Raw genomic sequence first — 25,671 nt, 5'->3', positions numbered from 1 at the left:
ATCAGCTCGGTGCTTTGTGAACACCTAGAGGGGTGGGATAGGGAGGGTGGGAGGGAGATGCAAGAGGGGAGAGATATGGGGACATATGTATATGTATAACTGATTCAGCTTGTTATAAAGCAGAAACTAACACACCATTGTAAAGCAATTATCCTCTAATAAAGTTGTTAAAAAAAGAAAAATAATAATTTCATAATCTGGCTTCTGAATTCATATTTGATATGCACCAGAGAACACTGTATTTTCATATATTTTAAAATGCTCTTTAGTTGCTAGATATTCAATTAGAAGAAAAAAGTAAAGTGTGAAATTACCTTGAATCCATGGGTTATGTATCTTAGCAATTGAATAAGCTTTTAGCTCTTCTATTTACAAACACATGTTTAATACCAGCAGAGCACCCAGGGTGGAGCAGAACATGGTTCAGTGCAACCTCTTATGCACAATCAGTTCATAAGATTTTAGTGAACCTAAATAGCTTATTTTATAACCCTTCACATCATCTGGGCAAGAGTTATGATTAATATAAAAAATACCCACAGTGTTTAAATATTTTCTCCCCAAATCACTGATTAGTAAATTTATAGTCAACTAAGAGTTTCATTTAAAAAAATATATGACTAGTGGTTTTGGATATTCTTTAGAAAATTCTGTACTCTAGAGTTCACCACTTGATTGAATTTTGAAGGTTTTTTCCTTGTGTGGGTCACCACATTAAGCACAACAAAAAGAACAACAGTAATTTTTTTTTAAGCAAAAGCCTCATTGAGGTTTTTGTAGGTATTTTATTTATTTATATTTTATCCCACCAACCCACCCTCAGCCATTTTTACTTATCACAATTGTCACATCAAAAACATTAAGTACCTGAAAAAGGATATATATGTGTGTGTGTAACTGACTCATTTTGTTGTATACCTAAAGCTGACACAACACTGTAAATTAACTATATTCAATTTAAAAAATGGTTATTAAAATACAATAAATAAAATAAAATATTGAGTATGATGACAACTTTTGTAATCAGAAATTCTCTCAGGTTTTATGTGTGTGTGTTTCTATGCAATATTGTACATTTCTCAAATTATTACATTTATCTAATTATATGAAAAATTTTTATATGAAAAAGTACAGCTGATTTATGTGGCTTTCTGCTATTTTCTAGGCATAACACAGAATTGCCTGTAGGAATAATGCCCTCCTGTTGCTTTAAAGGTACAAAACTTGAAATGCCTTAAGAATAGCTTCTACTTTCTTAGGTGAATGCAGATGTAATTTTGTATGACTGGTAAATTTAGGTATAATATTTTGGGAGCATTATTTAATAATACCTTAGATATTATAACAGAGGAATGAACAGATAACACATTAGATTTCTGTTAAACCCATCATCACACTTTATATTGATGTTAGTTTCAAAATAAAATTAATTCAATATATTCTTATTGAGTTCATCGTGTTTTAAATTTAAGTGTGTATTAATTTTTGCCCTTAGATGTAAAATCTCTCCCTAATTTTAAAAATATGATTGCACTGTCTTCTAGCTTTATTTTTGCTATTGAAAAGGTAGCTATCAGGTCAGAAGGCAGAATAGGAATTTTCTATCATCATCCCCCCACAAAGCACTGATTTTGACAACCACCCATGGATGAGACCATCTTTGTAGGAGTCCAGGAGTCTAGCTGAGAAGCTCCAGCACATTGAATAAACACACTGCAGAGGGTAAGAAGAACAGTTTCAATTTCCCCACAGGACCCTTGCCCCAAAGAGAACATCTCAGGGACAAGAGAGAAGCTCTCGACCTGTGATTTCTCTTACAGGGGAAAGTGGAAGTGTAGTGAGTGAATGCCTGGCTTCCCCAGCCATGTGGGATACTGACCAGGAGACCCATTTCTATCTCACCCTACCCAGTATACTGAGGTGATTGGTATGGCTGAGTGGCTGGAAGAGGCTGGGAGCACGGCAACCAAGGCTCAGAACACATCAAAGGGCGTAGATTCTACTAACAGTTTCATGGACTCCATTAGGAAGCCTTCCCACGAGCTACTTGAGATGCATCATCAGCAGACCGCCCCCACTCCACAGCTGGCCCACAGGCATCCCCCAATGCTCCACATGCTTCATGAACCCCCTAGTCGCTTGTTCCCTACACAAGTCCCCACAGAAGTGAGTGTGAGCATTTGCAGGAGGTTTGGGAGCACATACATAAAGCAGGTCCAGGTCAGCAGAATTGGGATAAGGTATACAAACTTGAGCATTTCAGGGCACTCCCCTAGAGAAAATAAACTGGGGGCTCTCAACACATAGCCTGGCTTTGTAGGACCAAAAGAAAGTACACAATATTGATAATTCCCCCTCAAGAGGAAACAGGAGATGTGAAACAGATGCATGCACAGAAGAAGTCTGAGTGGGCTTCCCTGGTGGTGCAGTAGTTGAGAATCCACCTGCCGATGCAGGGGACACGGGTCCATGCCCCGGTCCGGGAGGATCCCACATGCCGTGGAGTGGCTGGGCCCGTGAGCCATAGCCGCTGAGCCTGCACGTCCGCAGCAGCCTCTGCTCCACAGCGGAAGAGGCCACAACGGTGAGAGGCCCACGTACCGCCAAAAAAAAAGTCTGAGAGACCTGCAGACTCCCTTGCCAGGCTGACCAGTGAAGGTATTTCTCTCCTGAAAAGATGCTCAACATCACTAATCATAAGGGAAATGAAAATGAAAACTGCAATGAGATTTCATCTCACATTTGTTAGAATGGTTATTTTCAAAAAGACAAAAGGTAAGTGTTGGCAAGGGTGTGAAGAAAAGGGAACCCTTGTACTTTATTGGTGGGAATGTAAATCAGTGCACTGATTATGAAAAACAGTATGGAAGTTCCTCAAAAAAGTAAAAATAGAACTACCTTATGATCTAGCAGTCCCACTTTTGGGTATTTATCCAAAGGAAATAAAGTCACTATCTTAAAGAAATATTTGTACTCCCATGATCATTGCAGCATTATTTGTATTAATCAGGATGTGGAAACAACCCATGTGTCTGTAAGTAGGTGAACTGATAAAGAAAATATGATATATTATATATATGAATGTGATATAATACATGATGAAATACTGTTCAGTCTTAAAGAAATCCTGACATTTAAGACAACTTGGAGGTTATCATGCTAAGTGAAATAAGTCAGACACAGAAAGACAAATATTTCATGATCTCACTTATATGTGGAATCTAAAAACCTTGCACTAATAGTAACAGAGAACAGAATGGTGGTTACTAGGAAGGTGTGCAGGAAATTGAAAAATGGGGAGATGCTGGTCAGAGAGAATAAGTTATAGTTATAAGATGAATAAGTTCTAGAGACCAATGTACAGCATGGTGACTATATTTAAGAATAATAAATTTTATACTTGAAATTTCCTAGGAGAATAGATATCAAGTCTTCTCATTACACAAACCAAAAAAAAAATGATAACTAAGGTGATGGATATGTTATTTAGCTTGATTATGCAATTACTTCATAATGTATACATATTTCAAAACATCATATTTTATACCTTACATATTTACAATTTTTATTTGTCAATCATACTTCATTAAAGCTGGAAAAATAAAAAAAAATAAAAAGTGAAAAGAAAAAATAGTTATCATGCTAATATTGTTTCCTTGTAAGTTGTCATTTTTTTCTCAACTCATATGAACATTTTTCTCTTTTGTCACTGGTGTTCTGCAATTTACCACAATACAGCTGGAAGGATAACTTTTTATTTATTGGACTGGAATTAAAAGTGCTTCCTAAATCTGGCAATTTGGTAATTCTGATTTCAGAATCTGACTTTCTGGAAAATTCTCAACCATTATTTCTGATTTTGATCTCCTTCATTCTATATATTATCTCCATTTAAATGTAAGTCCAGTTAAACTTACTTTGAATTTATCTTCCACAGCACTCAAACTTCCTTTTGCATTTCCCAACTCTTTTTCTTTGTTACATATCAATAATTTTTTAAATTTATATTCTAAAGATCTAACTCTTTTTAATTTCTTGTAATACCCATTTATCAGTTATTTTTATTGTCTTGAAATTTCCATTTGCTTTGAGTCTACATTTTATTTCATATATATTTTTTTATTTCATATTCTGTTCCCAATAATCTCAAATTTTTGGAGGTCTGATTCTGCTGTTTTTACGTTCTGTAAGTTCTCACATATTATGACGTTTCCTTGTTTATTTTGAGATTTGTGATTATGAGTCCTGTTTGGGGAGATATCTGTGGGAATTCATTGAGGACTCCTTCAGAGGAAAGTTACACTGTTTTTGTTAGGTACTTTTACATGGCCACAGTATCTCAAGTTACTTTTTTTTTTTAAACCTGTTTTAAGCATCTTCAATTGTTCATTGGTGTCATTTTTTTTAAAAAAAATAAATTTATTTATTTATTTATTTTTGGCTGTGTTGGATCTTCGTTTCTGTGCGAGGGCTTTCTCTAGTTGCAGTGAGTGGGGGCCACTCCTCATCATGGTGTGCAGGCCTCTCACCATTTCGGCCTCTCTTGCTGCGGAGCACAGGCTCCAGACATGCAGGTTCAGCAGTTGTGGCTCACGGGCCCAGTTGCTCCGCGGCATGTGGGATCTTCCCAGACCAGGGCTCGAACCCGTGTCCCCTGCATTAGCAGGCAGACTCTCAACCACTGCACCACCAGGGAAGCCCTCAAGTTACTTCTGAAATTCTAATCTGAGACAAGCAAATTTCCTTTTTTTTCTGGACTTACTGGTGGAAATTCTTTCTAATTTAATCTTTCTCCTTAAATTGTTGTTCTTTGAGAATCTTACCCTTATTCTAGGAAGTCTAACCTGAATCCAGGATTTTGCCCAGGCCCTATGCACTATCTCCCACCCCCAAACTGCAGTTCTAGGCCACTAGGGATGGTAGATTTCCTACGGGCATTCTCAGCTGCCTACTTTGCTAGTTTCTCTAAATTAAATTTCTGCTTAGTTCTGAATCTCAAAATATTTCCCCTATTTTCTCAAAAACTTCCTAGACGTTAAATAAAATGATGTTTTTTTCTTTCAAGTATTTTAGATTGTTTTATGAGGAAATTATAGCGTATAAGTCTCCAGTATCAGCAGAAAGTGCTGAGTTTCAATTGAAGTGCTAAATTGATATCCTATGCTTAATAGCACAAGAAGATTCTCTAATTGAAATTAAATAACCCTGAGGGCTTCCCTGGTGGCGCAGTGGTTGAGAGTCTTCCTGCCGATGCAGGGGACACGGGTTCGTGCCCCGGTCCGGGAAGGTCCCACGTGCCGCGGAGTGGCTGGGCCCGTGAGCCATGGCCGCTGAGCCTGTGCGTCTGGAGCCTGTGCTCCACAACGGGAGAGACCACAGCAGTGAGAGGCCCGCATACCACACACACACACAAAAATAATAATTATAATAATAATAACCCTTGACTTATATTGAATAAAAATAAAAACATATTTCTCAGATTTTATGATTCATTTTAATACCTTTCTTGTCAAGTAAATAACGTGCTTAAGAAACTTATAATTGGCCTCAGTTTTCGATCTCAAAAAATCTAAACTCTTTACTTCTTAGGCCCTCTGATGTTTATCCCAACCTTATGTCTTTACTATATGATTCTTACTAAAATGCATAAAAAGAAAATTTCAATAAGTTAAAAATATCACCCTTACATCAGTATAGAAATGAACATGTTTCAAAGGTGTATTTACTCCTTAATGAGAACTACTAGGTTAGGAGGGCTGGTTGCAGGAGGGTGTAAGGAAAGATATATTGAAATAAATTCCCTAAGTCAAAAACAAACCTCTTCAGTGTCCTAAGAGAAAGGAAACATGAGGACAAATGTTATCTTTTACTGTCCAGAAATTATTTACCTCTCTACAGGAAAATATCTGTAAATTAGCATGTAACATCACAAAATTTCAGCCCTAACCAATAATAAATGCCAAGTATGACATAGGTACAATCCCCTAAAAAATTAAATAAGATTTGGTTGGCCCTGTTAAGCAATGGTGTTGGTTTCATGGCATTGAAAGGACAATGCAGTTTTTATTTCGCTTTACTTCTAAGTAGTGGATCTTTTTTTTTTTTTCATTACAAATGTAAAGTCTATGAGGGTAGGGACTTTACCATTCTTGTCCAGTCTCCCATGACTAGTGCACAGTAGAGTGGTCTGACATATATTAGTTGCTCAGAAAATATGTTGAAATAATGAATCAATGAAACTGACCTACTCTCTATGCCTTGTTTTTCATCTATTTATCTAAATTATGGCATCCCCACTCTATCAGACCTGCAGCTCCCTTTAATATAAAATATTTGGTAATGTCCTATGGAATAATGTGGAATGAAAGTCACAGATAATATAAAAGTCATTTGGAAAAATCATGTCCTACTATAACATAAGGGAAACTTTAAATAAGAATAATTTATTTAAAATAACACATATTTCATTATGTAGTCAAATAGGAACAGCTACACTAAAAGAAAAAGAAATTGGTCAGTTGCTTAATTTTATATGTAGACTCACTGACAATATGGATGTTAGAGACATTGGTACAGATGTCAGATTTGTGACTCAAATTCCACGACTGATTGCCATGAATGCCGTGATTTTTTAAATGATGAATAAATTTCAGTATAAGTTCCAAACAAAACAAAAGTCAACCGTCCCTCTTCACTGCAGTCATGGATTTTCACTGTGCATTAAAAAAAATTACTTTGTGTTTAAATATAAAATAGAGTTTTATATTCATAATCATACACGGGGTTTTCAGTCACCAACCAAAAAATCTTTAGAAAGCTGCATGAGATGCAGTGTACTTCGCAAAGGATTTACTGTATTTTAAATCTTGTTTGTACAAGAGGACTAGCAGACTTCCACCTATTAAATGCTAATGAAGTTCCTTATCACTGCAGCAACCAAATTCCACTTGCCCAAAAACACATTATCAAAATATTCCTAAGCTTGTATTTCTCCATTTCAGGACCACTGATTGAGGCATATTTACACATTTTTAAAGGGTCAATTTGAGCAATATATCTTCATGAGTATTTCCCAGTGATTTCTGTGACTATGATCCTCTCATTCTCCAGTACTTGAAAACTTTTAAAGTTTGTATATACAGTGAAGTGATCAAGAGTGCGTGCTCTGTAATCTCCTTGTCTGCGTTTCTATCTCAGATGCCCGCTGTGTCCCTGGGCACTTCATCTACCCTCTCTGTGTTTCTCTTTTCTCATTTGTGGGAAGTGAATAAAATTGGCAGCTATCTCACTGGGTTGTTTGTGATGAATAAATTCACATCAATTACAAGATTGAAGAGGTATCTCAGTTCATATTAACTTTTTGTTTTCTAGTTAGTACCAATCATTTGGTCTTTTAAATATGCACCACTAGTCTTGTTTCTTTAAATAGAAGGTAAACTCCTTGAAGGCAGGGCATTTGAAAAATGGCGGATAAACTGTTGATAACTGATACATATTTATTAATTACATTTATTTAGTTTGAGCCATTACAGAAGAATAATATTTGCATAACAAAACTCTTGAAAATATGAGTTAGAATTGCAAAGCATTCTACAAATATTCCCACAAAAGAAACTTTAGTTCAAAGAAGAGTGCTCAAAAGCAGAGGAAACTAAAACTATTTTTCTCTTTGTTACTGATTTACAGAATGCCTTTGGCCAAGTCACTGAGCTGCTCTATATTCACACATTGTCCACAACCATGTGCAGATGTAACACCTGCTCATTCCCTTTCTCTTGGGAATGTTGTAGAGTTAGATAATGTGTATGAGTCTTTGTTCCCAGACCAGGGTACAATTATCTGTCCTCTTATTAAAATTTCTCTGTCCTGTGACATTATAAAAGTCTTAGGAATAATGTCTTCCTGTGGATTTTCTCTGCTAGAAGGTGTGTCTGCTCTTTTTTCTTAACCACTGAACAATACAAAATATTTGTTACCTTAAAATATAGTTGGATAGTATTACCTAAAGCTTCAAGTGTCCCCACCATCAGCTTTTATGATTCCCATAAAAAAGTTCAGGAGCAAGCACTGAAATTGGATGGTAGAGAGCCTTGGTTTTATATTCTCATCTTTCACAGTGAAACATTAACTGTCAAATTAACTATAGACATTTCTCCAAGGAAGATATACAGATAGCCAAGAAACACATGAAACAATGCTCAACATCACTAATCATTAGAGAAATGTAAATCAAAACTACAATGAGGTATCACCTCACACCACTCAGAATGGCCATTATGAAAAAATCCACAAACAATAAATGCTGGAGAGGGTGTGGAGAAAAGGGGACCCTCTTGCACTGTTGGTGGGAATGTAAATTGATACAGTCACTATGGAGAACAGTTTGGAGGTTCCTTAAAAAACTAAAACTAGAACTACCATATGACCCAGGAATCCCACTACTGGGCATCTACCCTGAGAAAACCATAATTCAAAAAGAGTCATGTACCACAACGTTCATTGCAGCTCTATTTACAATAGCCAGGACATGGAAGCAACCTAAGTGTCCATCGACAGCTGAATGGATAAAGAAGATGTGGCACATATATAAAATGGAATATTACTCAGCCATAAAAAGAAACAAAATTGAGTTATTTGTAGTGATGTAGATAGACCTAGAGTCTGTCATACAGAGTGAAGGAAGTCAGAAAGAGAAAAACAAATACCATATGCTAACACATATATATGGAATCTAAAAAGAAAAAATGGTTATGAAGAACCTAGGGGCAGGACAGGAATAAATATGAAGACATAGAGAATGGACTTGAGGACATGGGGAGGGGGAAGGGTAAGCTGGGACGAAGTGAGAGAGTAGCATTGACATATATACACTACCAAATGTAAAATAGATTGCTAGGGGGAAGCAGCCACATAGCTCAAGGAGATCAGCTCAGTGCTTTGCTACCACCTAGAGGGGTGGGATAGGGAAGGTGGGAGCGAGGCACAAGAGGGAAGAGATAAGGGGATATGTGTGTATGTACAGCTGATTCACTTTGTTATACAGCAGAAACTAACACACCATTGTAAAGCAATTATACTCCAGTAAAGATGTTAAAAAAAAACACGCACACAAACTCCCCAAAAACTATGGAAGACACTGACAATTTTCCATCTCTATGCAATTAAATTAGTTAATTAACTAACTAATTAAATTAATTAGTGTCAATTTTTACTGATTTTTAATTTGTTTTTTTAAGATAAATTCATACTTTAAAAAAATATATATTTATTTATTTACTTAGTCTGCACCGGGTCTTTGTTTTGGCATGCAGACTTCTTAGTTACAGCATGGATGTGGGATCTAGTTCCCTGACTAGGGTTTGAACCCGGGCCCCCTGCATTGGGAGCGAGAAGTGTTACCCACTGGACCACCAAGGAAGTCCCAATTTATACATTTTTAAGGCTAAAGAAGCCCTTAACTTGGATTGAACACAATGCAACAAATTTAAGCTGGCATATGGTAATCAGATGTGGCTCTGAGGTCACACTGCTTGAGGCTGAATCTTGGCTTTACTTATTAGCTGGATGACACGGCATCTTAGTGTGTCATGCTCAGTATTCTCTTCTGAAAGATGGAATTGAAGACGATGTCAACCCCATAGGGTAATTTTGAGTGCCAATGATGATAAGTAATGCATAGATTACATAGGAAATAATAGTACATATCTTTGTGACATGTCAGAGTGCTAGGTAAGTATTGACATTAAGTATCATTCTCTGGGATGGGGGCCTGTCCTGTGAAATGTATGCTGTTCCTGGCCTCTACTCACTGAATGTCAGCAGAATCTTCCCAGTTTCAATCAAAAAGATCTCCATATATTTTCAAATGTCCCACGGGGAAGAATAACCTCTGATTGAGAACCACTGTTTTGTATTATAATAGATTTTATGGGGAGGGGATGGAACAATTTCAAAATGACATAGTCCCTGAAGGCCAGAAGCAAACAGTCCAATTGGGCGAGAGACCTTTGAAGCATAGAATCTGAACTGAGACACATCAGAACTTGAATTCAGATGCTAAACATTGTTCACTGTCTCTAGTTTCTTCATTTCCTTATCTGTAAAATGCAGATAACCATTAGAACTAAGCAGATAATTCAAGAATTTGGCTGGTGGCAAAATAAGTGTATAAAATTAATAATTTTCTTATTTTACAGTTAAATATTATAATGGATAAAATACCTAAATCATAATAGCAACAAATATAAAATTAGGAATAAAATTAACAAAATAAAAACACCCCAAATGTAAGCTACACACAGTAATTACTTAGGGTTATAAATTAGGACACTGATATGAATCTTTAATATTGGAAACTGTTGGTCATTTTCCATGTAAAAATACCATTTACATAAATGCTTTCAGAATCCAATATGGTCTTTTCTGTTGTTAATTTAACAAAACTATTTTAAAGTTCAACTGGAAAAAATCCAAAAGTATTTAAGAAGTAGAAAACAGGAGATTTTTAAAGCTTTTTAAAGAAAATTGCAATAATTAAAATGTTATGTTATTAACGTGAAAACAGACTAAAGAGAAATTCATCCCAATTACAAAAGAAGACAAAGAATATAAATAGATCTGTAGCAAATTAAACTGTAGAGATCCATGAGGCAGAATAGAAAGTCCAGAAACAATTTAAGTATGTTTTCAATAAATTAAAAATAAATATTTGCTGAACCCATACTATGTTCCTGGAAGTGGTCTAAATATCGGGGATGTATTAGTTATAAAACAGAATATGTCCTTCTTGTCTTAGATTTTCCCTGGAATAGGCAGAAAAAAAATTTAAAAAAATCAACTCATAGATTTGTTATATAATGTCTGGTACTGACAAGTGATTTAAAAAAAAAAAAAACATAAAAGAGAGTAAAGTGACAGTCATAAAGGATTTCCAATTTAGGTAGGGTGGTCTCTGGTCAGAAAAGTCTTCTTTTAATAACGTTTAAGCAGAGATCTTAAATAAAACAGACAGGGAACCCCACACATATCTGAAGGTAGAGCATGGAGGACTTTGGGGCCAAACCAGTGGGAGATTACGTCAAAGAACTAACTAGGTACCAAATATTATAGGGATGCTGAATTTTATTCTAAGTGTGATAGAAAGCCTCACAAAGAAGGAGGAAACATAATCTGTGAGAAATAAAGAGTAACAAGGAAAATCACAGCAGTAATAATAATTTGAAAGCAGCATCAGTAGTTTGGTCGATTGGACCATGACATTTGTGGTCAAGGAGATGAGAAATAGTTAGACTTGGGATTTGAAGATAGAGCATTAAGAATTGCTAATGAATTATATGCTGGATGTGAGACAAAGAGGTGAGTTTATGGTTACCTTCAACTTTTTTGGTCTGAGAAACTGAGCTGCAGAGTTTGCATTTACTGAGACAGGGAAGGAATAATTTGGAAAACTTTGGGTAATCAAGAGTTTTGCTCTGAACAAATTATGTTTGAGATATCTATTGGCCCCAATGTGGAGAAATGTTTAATAGGTTCCTAGATAGATGAGTCCAAGTTCAAGGAAGTGATAGCAACTGGAGACACAAATTTGCAAATGATTTTAAAGCCAGAGTCTGGATGAGGTCACCAAGAGTGAGCATGCAAATGAAGAAGTGTAGAGTTCCAGGGTGCTGGATGCTTCAAGCATAAGGAAATGATATACACGTGTATTCATTTCCCATTGCTGCTGTAATAAATTACCACAATCATAGAATTTTACACATCACAAATCTATTATCTTACAGTTCTGGAGGTCAGAGGTCCAAAACAGGTCCCAGTGGACAACATCAAGGTGTTGGCAGGGCTAGGGTCTTTCTAGAGTCTCTGGGGAGAATCTATTTCTTTGTTTTTTCCAGTTCCTAGAGGCTGGTTGAACTCCCTAGCTTATGACCTCCACTCTCCATGTTGAAAACCAACGTCTGGCTATTCTTCACATACTGCCTTCTCTCTGGACCTTTTTCTTCTGCTTCCAACATTTAAGGACCCTCTTGACTACCTTGGACCTATTCATGTGTTCCAGGATAATCCCCCTATCTTAAAACCATCTGCATCCCGCCCATCTAGGTCATCACAGAGCACCGAACTGAGCTCCCTGTGCTATGGTCAAAGAGGGAGGGGATATATGTATACGTATAGCTGATTCACTTCGTTGTACAGCAGAAACTAACAAAATATTGTAAAGCAATTATACTCCAATTAAAAAAATTTAAATAAAAATAAAAACTGCAACACACAAGTCTCAAAAAAATGTTATCTGCCATCATCTAAGTTCATCTGCAAGCTTAATTCTTCTTTATCATGTAACTAAACTTATGGACATCTTTGGAAGACCACTGTTCTCCTTACTACAGTCTGTGATAAGGGCAACATGTTACAAAAAAAAAAAAAAAAAAGAGGAGAAAACAATAAAAGGTGTAGAGGTGTAGATATAATTGGCTAAAAATATGAAAAAAAATAGAATGAATTTCTTATGTCACATCATATTAATTTAATAATCAAAGCATTAAAATTTTCTTGTAAAAAAGAAGAATCTTCTTGAGAACTAGAATAGTTTATAAAAGAGTGTACTGAGGAATTCAATAAAAGCATGATGGAAAATATTAACTGATTTGACTGTGGTACATCAGTATTATATGAAGCTTGTAAGTCAAAGCAAAGAATAAGTAAAATTTAAAAAAGGCAGGAAGCAAAAAAAAACATAATATAGGATGTTGGAAATGGAAGCAGGCTTTTTAGTGTTTTTGTGGCAATCTCAGGATATTCAGCCTTGACTTTAATCCAGAATGTATGGAGATTTGAAGTTGTCTCAAACATACTTTTTAAGGCCAACGTCATTTGCTGTCTCAAGCAGTTGATCCTCTTCTAGCACAGACAAAGTTGATTCACCTGGCTTATTCATAAACAGGTTGTGAACACATTCCTTCCCATTTTAGGAGTCTTTTTTGGTTGGGAAGTAATCCTCTAACTTTTTTGAAAGCTGAAATAGGTGATCATGAACCAGCTGGGAGAAAGAGGGCCCTGGCTCAGTCTCTTTCAAAATCTCTGCTAATGTTTGAAACATGTCAAAAATTCCAGTGTTCACTCATTGCCCCCATAATTCCAGTTTGGCTTTGAATGCAGCCACTTTCTCTGCCGACTTGAACACAGTTGTCGTTCTCCCCTGAAGTGACAGATTTTGTTCGTTGAGCAGGTTGAATATGTCACACAAGTAAGCAAGTTTTGCTACCCATTCTGTGTCACTGAAATGTGCTGCCAGTGATGACTGTTTTATAAAAGAAATCTCTGGAGTGGCTCTCATAACTCAAAAACGCTGGCCAGTGATCTACCTTTAGAAAGCCATCTCACTTCTGTGTATAAGAGAAGGCGTGTGCTCTGCGTCCATCTCTGCACAGAGCTGCGTGAACAGACATGAGTTAAGGGCATATACTTTAATGTGGATGATAATTTTAGTCACATCCTGCAAAATGTTGCTAAGTTCAGGTAATATTTTTTGGCTAGCCAGCATTTCTCTATGGATGACACAGTGCATAGACTCACATTCAGAAGTGACCTCTTTGACTCGAGTAGTGAAAGCAGAAAGCTGTCCAGTCATGGCAGCCTCTCCGTCTGTGCATATACTGACACAAAATGACCAATTCCGTTTTCTTGATATGTAATCATTCAAAGACTTGAATAGTTCTGCAGCTGTGGTGTTGGCTGGCAACAAAAGTGCCACATAACTTATCCTCATGCACATCCTCCTGAAAAATATATTGCATGAAAACAAACATTGTTGCCTTGTTGTCAACATTGGTAGACTCATCAACCTGGATTGCATACCACGGTGACTCATTAATCTTCTCTAACAGTTGTGCCTCAATACCCTCTGCTATTTCATCAATTCGTCTAGTTATGGTGCTAGCCAAAAGAGAAACACGTGCCACCTTTCGAACTGCAGCCTCTCCTAAAAGTTCATGACAAATGTCCTTAGCAGCCAGCAATAGTAAAGGGCTTCTTAGCTTTAGCAATGCTGTTAACCACTAAGAGCGATGCTCTCAGTGCGGACGCATTTGATAAAGTGGTGGCCTTCAATCATTGCTTCTGTTCTTTGTGTTCACGTTTATTTCTTTTGAAAGACTCCAAAGGCTTGTCTTTTGCTTCAGGGTGCTTGGTCTCTATGTGGCAAAGCAGTTTTGAAGGTTTCATGGCTTTTTTTGGATAGCCGGTCGCCATATATTATACAAAGCTGGCTTGGAGAATATGAATCACCTGTTGCAATGAACCGGTAATTTAAGTAGGACTCTTGGTATTTTCTTTTAAATGCAGCTTTCTTCTTGTTGGCAGTATTAGAGTCTTCTGCTGCCTCGTCATTGGTTCTTTCCCGGTTTTCAGAGAAGCTCTCCAGTGGCATTTGCTTTTTACTCCTTTTGTCTAGGGTTAGCTTGTGGGCTTACCAAAGCTGTGACTGAGACAAGTGCATAGTGTGGGAAAGAGGTTCGGATGGAAGTGGTAAATAAAATAATGGGCAAGTGACATGTGGACTAAATAAGTGTCAGATTCTGACTTAAAGCCTGCCACCAGATGCAGCTGTACAATTGAAGTATAGCAACTCACCTGACACTATAAAGCCTGCCACCAGATGCAGCTTGTCACTTGCCACTCACTGATGGGGTTTTGATATGAGTCTGTAAGTAACAGATTTATTATGGTCTCTGTGCAGTCAAACCTCTCTCTAATGATAATCTGTATTTGCAGCCGCTCCCCAGCACTAGCATCACCTCCTTAGCTCCACCTCAGATCATCAGGCATTAGGTTCTCATAAGGAGCACGCAACCTAGATCCCTCATGTGTGCAGTTCACAGTAGGGTTCACGCTCCTATGAGATTATAATGTCACTGCTGATCTGACGGCAGGTGGAGCTCAGGCAGTAGTGCGAGCAATGGGGAGCAGCTGTAAATAGAGATGGAGCTTCGCTCACTCGCCTGCCGCTCACCTCCTGTTGTGTGGCCCAGTTCCTAATAGGCCATGGACTGCTACTGGTCCATGGTGGTGGTGGGGAACCCTGTTATAAAATAACTGAACAGTACTCCTCAACTTTTTTAAGGTCATCATATACAAGGAAAGTCTGAGAAACTGTCATGGTCAAAAGGGATCTAAGGAAACATTATAACCAAAGGTAATGTGGTATGCTGGATGGGATCTTGGAACAGAGTAAGAATAATAGCTAAAAACTAAGAAAATCTGAATAAACTATGAACTTTAGTTGCTAATAATGTATAAGTATTGGTTTATTATTTGTGACCAATATCCCATACCAGTGAATGATGTTAGTAACAGATGAAACTGGGTAAGAAGTGTGGAAACTCCCTGTGTTAGCGTCTCAATTTTTTTCTAAATTTAAAATTATTTAAAAAACTAAACTATATATAAAATATGACAAAATGACTAAGTTTATCTCAAAAAAGTCATAAAATTAATTATTGAATGGATACATTTTGATCAATTTTTGATTATAAAATTAGTATATGGAGAATTTATTTACTATTTTTAAGGTTAACCAATTTTTGTTAATATGTCATTTAACCCATTTATACCAAAGAGGAAACCAAGGATTAGAAAGGTCCTTTAGTATTGTTTAAACTGATACCCGTGTGAACCTGAGAGTCTCCAAAATATTTGCAGACACATCTGCTCAATGACAGTTTTTAGTTATGATGGATTATCTAGATGACAACTGCAATTATGACTGACCGAAGTGATTGACCCAAATGATTATCTAAACTGAAAATGTTAAACATGTAATGTGCTTGATGTGCATCTGACTTCTTTCAGGTTGGTTTGTCCAAATTTTAAATTAAGAATATTTGGTCAGTAATACAGTTACTGGTTGAATTATTTTTACCATTTGTACAGATATCGGATTTTTCGCAGTGAAAATTTTCAATTTAAAGAAATTCAACACTAGGTTTTAGATTTTTAAATCACGTGGTAGAGACATTGATTTGCCTATATGAAAATGACATTTTACACTGGAATAATTTTCAAAATGAAGGTCAAATGTGGTCATGGTACACTGTGAACATGTAGAGTTCATAGTCAAAAAGCCAATTAGTGGGATATTGAGCCTTACAGTATGCAGAGACATTCAGGCAAAATCAAATGAAAGAAAGAACTTGCTGAAATTTTCTCATATTTGGATCAAACGTAATAAGCCAATCTGATCTTTGTGTAGCTCATTAGTAAACATAGATATAAATAGGCAGTAAAGAACAGTACATTTTAATTTGCCATATTTTACTTAGAGGCATGCTTTCAAGTGTTTTGACTTGTTAAAATATTTAATCAGATTAAGAATAATTTTCTTGTTAAAATTAAAAAATGATAATGATAAATGAATGTGTCAAGTAATGGTGCATCACATTCAAAATCTGACAAAAAATGACAAGTAGAGGACAAATTATGGAAGTGTAGCTTTCTGCTAGTATTTCTAACATCCAGAATTTTGTTTCAAAATTTAATATTATCTACTGTATAAAAGTAATGATAATTTAAAGTTTATCAATTGTGCAGTCTTGCTTGTAATTAATTTGTTAATTTATTTTGGTTTCATGGTTTTTGTAAGAACCATAAGCATAAAAGTTTGTACCACATTTATGTCTGAACATAATTGAAGTAGTACAGTATTATAATATAAAAATTTTAACTTATTTTTCAAAGGTATTTGAACATAATTTACAGTTAGAAGCACTGTGCTAATACTCCAGTTGAGGAGTTTTCAATTATAATTGGTAAATGTCATGCCCTTACCCTGCTTTTTAAGAAATAACATTGACTAATTGCAGAGAGATAAGAGCAAAACATTCATCATTTTTATTTCAAAGCCGTTCACCACCTACTCACATAAGACTGAGTTTAACCAGCAATGTAAAATATTTACACTGCAGGTTCTTGTCAAGGAGTATAACCTCAAACTCACTCTCAAGTCTCTAAAGGTCTACTGAAAGAATTAATATTAATGTAAAATTACCTTGAGGATATACAACCCATTCATTCATATAGATCAGTGACTCTGTCTTAGCTGCATACTAAAATCACCTAAGACACTTAAAAAATACTGATACCTGGCTCCCATCTTGAGCTATTTTGATTTAATTGGATGGATGTGGGACTTGATATGGTTAATATGTTCCCTTATATGATTGGAATTAAAAACCAAAAACAAGGGCTTCCCTGGTGGTGCAGTGGTTGAGAGTCCGCCTGCCGATGCAGGGGACATGGATTCGTGCCCTGATCCGGGAGGATCCCACATGCCATGAACCGGCTAAGCCCGTGAGCTATGGCTGCTGGGCCTGCACGTCCGGAGCCTGTGCTCTGCAGCAGGAGGGGCCACAACAGTGAGAGGCCCGTGCACCGCAAAACAAAAACAAAAACAAAACAACAAAAAAAGAATCACTGGAATAGAAACTAGAAAGCAGTGTTTCTGATCCCAGCCTGCATATTAGTATCACAGGGGGTGCTTTCAAAATAGTGATACAACTATAACAAAATACAACAAAAACAAAAATGCTGACACTAGGGCCCTACCCCCTGATTCTGGTTTAATGGGTCTGTGGTGGGACCCAATTTGTTGATATTGTTTCAAAGCTCCTACAGGTGATTTTAATGTAAAGTCAGGGCTGAGAACCATAGCTCTAAGACCTGGGCCACCTTATTTAGACTCCTGGAGAAGAAGAACACTTGGTCAAATGTGTCTACTATACTTACTGCAAGGATGTTGTTCATTGTATTCCACAGTGAGAGATTTATTTCTTGTGTCATCAGCAAGAAGAGTTATGCAATTCCTGAAGAAATGTATTTGTTTTTATTGCCTGGACATTCTGCATTACTGCTAAAAGGCTTAGGTGCAAATTCAAGGCCGATGCTTAGCAAATGGGGAACATATGTTGTGGACAAACTTCATGTCATTTTTATCTTCTATTTCCTATTCTTGTTGTATCCTGTCCCCCAAAATTCCATTTGCTTTTAATTAATCACAAGGATTCTTGTTTTGTTTTCCTTTTTTACAAGTCTTCTTCAATTATTTCTGCTGCCCTATGAGACTGAAAAAGGGAAGGAGAGAAGGAAAAGGGAAGGAGGAAGATAAATTCAAGGATTTTCATAGCATATACTCAACTGTGTGCAGAAGCCAAAAGACATACATTTAACACAAGTTTGCATTAGAGTGGACTCTAATTTACTTGATTGGTTTCACAGAAAAATCCATTTGAAATACTGGCATGTAAGTAGCCTTAAAACAGTTGGAATTTGAGTAATAATGCAAGATAATAGGATAAATTTGATTGACTAGTGGTGGTATTAAATCTAATTTAGTTGGAGTTTAGATTACCCCCAAATGTATTCCTGGAATAGAACACTTTTTTTTTTTTAACAAATGAGATGTTTAAATTGTTATGTAGTATATTTCATTACATAAATCCAGTCTTTAACTCTGTAGAAAAGTATTCAAACTGTGAATTTATAATTTAGGAAGATATAATTAAATGCCGATCCTTAAATTAGTGGATGGCCTAACTAAATGAAGCATTGTATTTATTAATTAATTAATTAGTCATTCAAACAATATTTCCTGGGCAGGTTACTACTGCCCGACTCTGGGTCAGCCTCTCTGTTATGCAGTGTGATTCTAGCAGTTAACAAAATAGATGGTCTCTGTTTGCATAGAATCTATACTCTAGATAGGAAACAGACTTAAATGAACATAAGTAAAAATGTATATTTATTTAGAACTAGTGAAAAATGTTATAGAGAAAAATGCATATTATTATAAAAGACTAAAACAATGGCAGAGATGGGGGGTGGAATTGGAGTGTAATATACTCTGATAATTCAGAAGTTTCTCTTGTGACAAAATTCGGATAAAAATCTAAAGGAGAATGAATAACCCTCAAGTGGGCAATGTGTATGTGTTGACATGGGTGAGAGGAATTGGGGAAGCTCTTTATGTAGAGGGCATAGCATATATTAAAGTCAATAAAAGAATAAAAATTTCTATATATGCATGTGTATTCATACATTTACTTACATACAATTTCAAATCAATCTAACAGGCATTCAATTCAAACTTTTTCCGTTCACTTGTACTTGTTAAAACTTGAACTGGACAAGGAGGGAGACATAACAGTAACTTTCAAAATAGAATACAATAAGTTAGCAGAATATCTGAACATTTTAAGGGGTGAAACTCTTGAAGGTTGAGAAAAATAAGACAAAATGAGGATGCTTTGTGAATCCTAATTCTTTCATTTTGATGTTCTACGTCCACTCCTATTTACTTGAAGCTGATGCTGCAAGTAAAACTCAGACACATTTTTGCAAAAGTCCCTCAACCTAAATTAGATTCTCTAAGACCTCAGAACAAGCCTCAAGAGGACATGAAGATAGAGTAAGTCAGCAGTCTGTACTGTCAGATTCTTCTCACTGATGGTCATCTAATCATAAACAATTTGTTGACAGGATGGAGGTTGTGGATTCTTACATATATGTACAGTCCAAGCTATTCCTATGAGCTCCACAAAATCTGATTTCCTATGTTCTTTACTGGGATGGCTCACAGGCTACTCAACTTCACATCTGAAACTTAACTCTTGACCTGTTTCTACAAGGTCACTGATTCTTCAGTGTCTCACACCTCAGTACATGCATCCCTGGGTACAATGGTGCTCATACCAATGGTATGACAGTCATCTCTTACACATTTTCCCACCTCTAGTACATCACTCACCATTGTCAGTTATAACTCCTATATATAGCACAATCCATCCTGTCCTCTACATTGCACTATTGATACTTCTAACCTAACTTCCATCATCTCTCATTTGGATTATTGCAGTAACCCTCTAACTGGTTTCTTCCTGTTCAACTGTATGCCTTTCTAGTCTATTCCCACCAAATAGCAATGTTTTTAAAACAAATTTTATTGGAGTATATTTGATTTACAATGTTGTGTTAGTTTCAAGTATACAGCAAAATGAATCAGTTATATATATACATATATCCACTCTTTTTTAGATTCTTTTCCATATAGGTCATTACAGAGTATTGAGTGGAGTTCCCTGTGCTATACAGTAGGTCCTTAATAGTTAGTATGCTTTTTAATGCAGTTTTGATCAGTTCGATGCTTAAAATCTTTAACTGATTTTGATTCGATCTTCTGAGAAGATTATTAAATGGTCACTTGCCCTATGTATCTGGACTTTGCCTATATTTGCAGCCTCATCTGTCCATCAGCAGTGCTCACCTCCCTCTTGCTCAAGGTCTTCCAGCTGCATTGGCTCCAAGCTCTCTTTGGCCTCAGTGCCTTCACCCAGACAGTCTCTCATGCCCAGAATGCTCATTAACCCACTCTTTATCTGATGATCTGGTTAATTCCTACTCAAGCTTCAGGTTATGGCTTAAATATCATTTTGTCAGAGAGCGTTTTCTTCACCTTGTAATTAAAATTAAGGTCTCACCTGTTTACACTCTCTTTATACCCTATATTTTCTATACCCTATATATTTTTTTCTATAGCTATATCTCAATTTGTAATTACATATTTTTGTGCTTGCAATTGCTTGTTTAATATTTACTACTCTCACCAAAATCTAAGCTCTGTGAAGACATGAGATGGGGTCATGTTTAGAAGATATGTGTTAAAATTGGGCAGGAGTCAAGCCAAGGATTGCTGTTTTGTATCGTGCTAAGGGATTTGTATTTTATCTTGGAGGAAATAGAGAACTACTGAAAAAAAATTAAGCAAGGTGGTGGTGTGTTCAGAATTTGATTCAGCAAAGTCTTTATGGTCCCTAGTGGAGGTTGAGTGACATAAGAGTAATACGGGAGGCAAGGAGACTAGGTAAAACATTATTGAAATGATTCAAGTAGGAATGTTGAAAGGCAAACAAAGGCATAGTGATGTTAGAACAGGAAACATATTTAATGAATTATAATAAGGTGTCAATCAATAGTTGGGCTCCCAGGGAAGCAGACTCTGAGGTGGAGATTAGAGTGTGTATTGGGTTTTATAAAGTGCTCTTGGGATCAACCCCTAAGGGAAAGAAGGGAAGGAAGAGAATTGGAAATAAGAAGTCAAGTTGTAGTACAGACTCAGTTAAAGCCTAAGCTAACCCCACAGTGAACTCAGGAGCTGGGATGACCCCTTAGAGTTAACCCCTAGTTGGGGCTAGTGGACTAGACCTTTACAGCCCTATATTAATCAGTCATTCATTGGATATAGGCTGTCCCCATGAATGGGGAATGCTTTGGGTGAGATGGCTGTTTTCAGGCAATACCTGAAGGTGGATGACAGGTGAAACGGCACGCTTAGCAGTTGGAAGAGGTATTTGGGTGCATAAGGCTCCACAGGTTCCTACTGAGAGAACAAAGAAACCTGGGTGATAAACAGAGTGAGGCCTGGGCTGAAGATAAAAGATTAGAAACTTATAGCCCAATAAGACATAGCAGAACTATGGCCCTTGGTGAAACTCCCTAGAAAGCATGTGCTGGGAGAAAAGAGTATTGAGGTATATATGGAAGCCTGAAAAAACAGACAAAAAAAACCTGGGTCAGGGCACCTATGGAATAAAAAGACTGAGGATGAGCATGTAGAGAAGTAGTAAGCAGGATGATATAACAAAGGCAAAAGAGACAAATATTACAGCAAACATTTCCTGGGTGCTTGTCAAAGCCAGGTCTTTGAACACATTCCATAAACTTAATCTTCAAAGAAGCCCTATGAGTTTGGTACCATTATTGTCCTACTTTTGTAGAGCAGGCAACTTTGAAAGGTTCAAAACATACCCAAATTTGATGGTTAAGTCATCAAGCCAAGATTGACACAAACCTCTCTCCAAAGCATGTGCTGTTTATTGCCTCATCTAGAAGATGGTGGTTTATTTTGAACTTTACAGAAAAGACAATTAAGCAAGAATATGGAAGTGTTCTTTGGAGATAGCAGTTAGGCTGTCTCAGAATTCTGTCACATTTCTAGCAAGGGGAAAATGTGAAGGTGGACCAAAAGATGTATATGAATACATAGCAGGGAATACAGATTTGACAAGATGGAATTTTAATATGGAAGGGAATTGAGTATGTTTGTATTCTAAAGGACAATTCAGAGAGACAAAGAGGGTATAGGTACAATGAAAGTAGGGGATGATCAATGGACCAAGGGTCCCTGAGGAAGTAGGGGATAAGATTCACAGAAAATTTAGAGAAGGAAACAATATCTCCCCTTAAATGTAAAGGAGAGAAAGTAAAGATGGTTTGACAATTGGCTTTGACTGTGAGAGCAAAACAAAAACTAAAGATCCTGAGCCTGGTCCACCTGCTGGGCTGTGTGCAGGCGTGGTGCTGTGCACATGGGAACCCAGTGGTGGTTTTGACGTTGGCCCTGGAGATGTCGTGTGGATGCCGGTGGCTGGACTGACCCGCAGGGTCGGTCCGGTGAGGAGAGTACATCGTGAGGATGATGCAGCATGAGCGAGGCCCTCAGCCATGCAGGTGTCTGAAGGTAAAGATGAGAATCCCAGGAGCAGAGCAGAAGGAGCTATGGAAGGGGCACAGAGCTGGAACTTGGGCCAGACTTGAAGCCAAAGAAGCTGGCAAACTGGAAACACCAGTGGGTGCAGACAGAAAAAGCCCAACAAAAGCCTGCTGTTTCTAGCCAAAGGACCAGGAAACAGGCAGCCTAGAAAGAAGGAAATAACTGCTGTGTTCCAGCCAAATGCCACAGAGAAAACTGTGGTCCCACTTCTCCTCCCCTTCCTGTCCCCCACAGCAGAGACTACATGCAGAAACTAGACTTCCATTTTCACCAGGCTCTAAAGAGGTGTCCCAACCCCCTCTCTCAGGTTAGTGCCCGAGAAGCCTGAGTAGAGCCGAGACCTGCATCCCTTCCCAGCCCCTGTGGTGTCAGTGGAGACCTTGGGAAGTCTGGACTTCCACCCTCATCTGGTGGAGATGAGGCACTGTTCCACCTAACTGATGCGGTGATACTAGAAGAAGCCTAGTGGAAATTCAGGACTTTATCTCCCAGCAGTAACAAAGCCACCTCCAATGTGGTGTCATTGGAGACCAAAGCACGAGGGGTTTTTTCTAAAGTCTTTACCATAAGAACCTAATTGAGTTCCTAGAGGTAACAATCATGAAAGTGTGCCCCCCACCACCAAAAACAAAACAAAACAAAACTCAGCCTCCAGGAGGATTTTGGTTTTGTTGTTTTTGTTTTGTTTTTATTGTTTGTTTTCTCTCTCAAGCTAGTCCTCATTCAGCCTCCAGCAATTCATCAATTACTATTTAATTGTTCCTACCCATTGCTGGCTCCAGCAGTGACTTCTTCTCCTGGTGTACTGCATGCCATGATTCTCTGTATTCACCTGTCTCTTAACTTTTGGGGGTGGCTATTTTCCATGTGACTTCAATTCTCTTGTTAACTTAAGAAGACTTGTTGATTCTCAGTTTGTTCCAATTTTTTTTCTTGTTTTGAGGATGACAGTTCCCGAGCTGTTTACATTTTGGAGTGGAAATTGGAAGGTCCGTGTTCATTTTTATTTACTTTTTCTTTCGGTTCCTTAGACTGGATAATCTCAATTGACTTGTCTTCACTTTCTTCTCCCTGCTCAAATCTGTTGTTAAGCCCCTCCAGTGAATTTTTTTTTCAGTTATTGTACTTTCGAACTCCAGAATTTCCATTTGGTTCTTTTCAAAAATAATTTCTCTCTCTATTGATCTTCTCTATTGGAGACATTATTCTCATACTTCCCTTTAGTTCTTTAGAAGTGGTTTACTTTGCGGATTTCCCTGGTTGCCCAGTGGTTAAGATTCCGTGCTCCCAATGCAGGGGTCCCGGGTTTGATCCCTGGTCAGGGAATTAGATCCCGCATGCCCCAACTAAGAGCCCACATGCTACAACTAAAAGATCCTGCACGTGGCAATGAAGATCTCGTGTGCTGCAATTAAGACCCAGTGCAGCCAAATAAATAAATATTAAAATAAAAAGAAGTGGTTTACTTTGGACATGTTTAAAATAGCTGATTTAAAGTCTTTGTCTAGTAGAGCCAACATCTGGGCTTCTTCAGGGAAAGTTTTTTTTTTTTTTAAATTTTTATTGGAGTATAGTTGATTTACAATGTTGTGTTTCAGTTATACAGCAAAGTGAATCAGTTAGACATATACATATATCCACTCTTTTTTCTTTTCTTTTCTTTCTTTTTTTTTTTTTTAGATTTCTTTTCCCATATAGGCCATTACAGAGTATTGAGTGCAGTTCCCTGTGCTATACCACAGGTTCTTAATAGTTATCTATTTTATATAAGGTAGTGTGTATATATCAGTCCCAATCTCCCAATTTATCCCCCCCCCAGGGAAAGTTTTTATTGACTGCTTCCTTCCTCCCCCTTTTTATGGGCCATGCTTTCTTGTTCCTTTGCATATCTTTCATTTTTTGTTGAGAACTGTACATTTAAAATAATATAGATAATATAGAGTTCCCTGGTGGCCTAGTGGTTAGGATTCCAGGCTTTCACTGTCATAGCCTGGGTTCAGTCCCTGGCTGGGGAAATGAGATCCTGCAACTCACACACCATGGCCAAATAAAAGCAAGAAAAAATAATATAACATAGCAACTCTAGAAATCAGGTTCTCCCCATTCTCCAGGGCTTGTTGTTGTTGTTTGTTTAGTGACTTTTCTCAACTAATTCATTGTAAAGTCTGTATTCTTTATTGTGTGTGGACACTGAAGTCTCTGTTGATTAGCTTAGTAGTCAGCTAATGATTGGCTACTGAGCATTTAAGATTACCTTAAATGCCTGGAACCAGTATACCTCCCAGTCTTTCATGAAGGGTTCTGTGTGCCTACTGGGGCATACCTTCAAGAGTATCAGCCAAGCAGTTGAAAACTCTGCCTTTGTCTTCACTTCCTGCTTGGGAAAAGCTTCAAGGTCAGCCAGGGTTGAATGTATAGGGCCATCTCATGTCTTTCTTGAGCATGCTCACAACCCTGCATGCACACAGCTCTATACATGTGCATGGACTTCTAGACTCCCACAGATATGTCAGAGCTGTTCAAACCCCTATGAACATCTAATTTACCAGCTTTTCCTTTAAGCTTTTTGGCTAGTCTGTCAGTTGCCCCAAATAATCCAATGCCTCAAAGAGCCAGGAAGTTAAAACATTTTGTCAAAAGTTCTGTGAGGAGAAGACTTTTTGCACTGAGTGGACTCCAAGTTAGGTCAAATGCAAATAGCTTTGCAAGCAAGTGACGTCTTCCAGAAAACCAGCAGATGAGTCAGATAATGACAGTTCTTTGGGAATGAGACTCTGAAAGGGCTCTACCTCTGTTCTGCTCCCTCTGGTGGCTGCGTTGGAATCTAGGCTATTGAAAATAAGGCTACCATAGAGCTGGAGAGTGAATGATGGAACAGTGCCACAAAGCATGCTGTTCAATACTGAGATTCAGTTCTTAAATAAATGTTTCCTGAGCTGCTGAAAGCTTAGAGTTAGTATCCAGAGTCAGAAAAACCTGGTTCTGACAATTTCTTTTTTTGCCAGATTTTTCATTGTTTTTACAGAGGAGAGAATTTTCAGAGATCTTATGCCACCATTTTGGGTTATATCTCC

This window comes from Hyperoodon ampullatus, assembly GCF_949752795.1.
Source record: "Hyperoodon ampullatus genome assembly, chromosome: 5".
Classification (NCBI taxonomy): Eukaryota; Metazoa; Chordata; class Mammalia; order Artiodactyla; family Ziphiidae; genus Hyperoodon; species Hyperoodon ampullatus.
The sequence above is the reverse complement of the archived record's forward strand: the minus strand, read 5'-3'. Positions refer to the sequence as shown.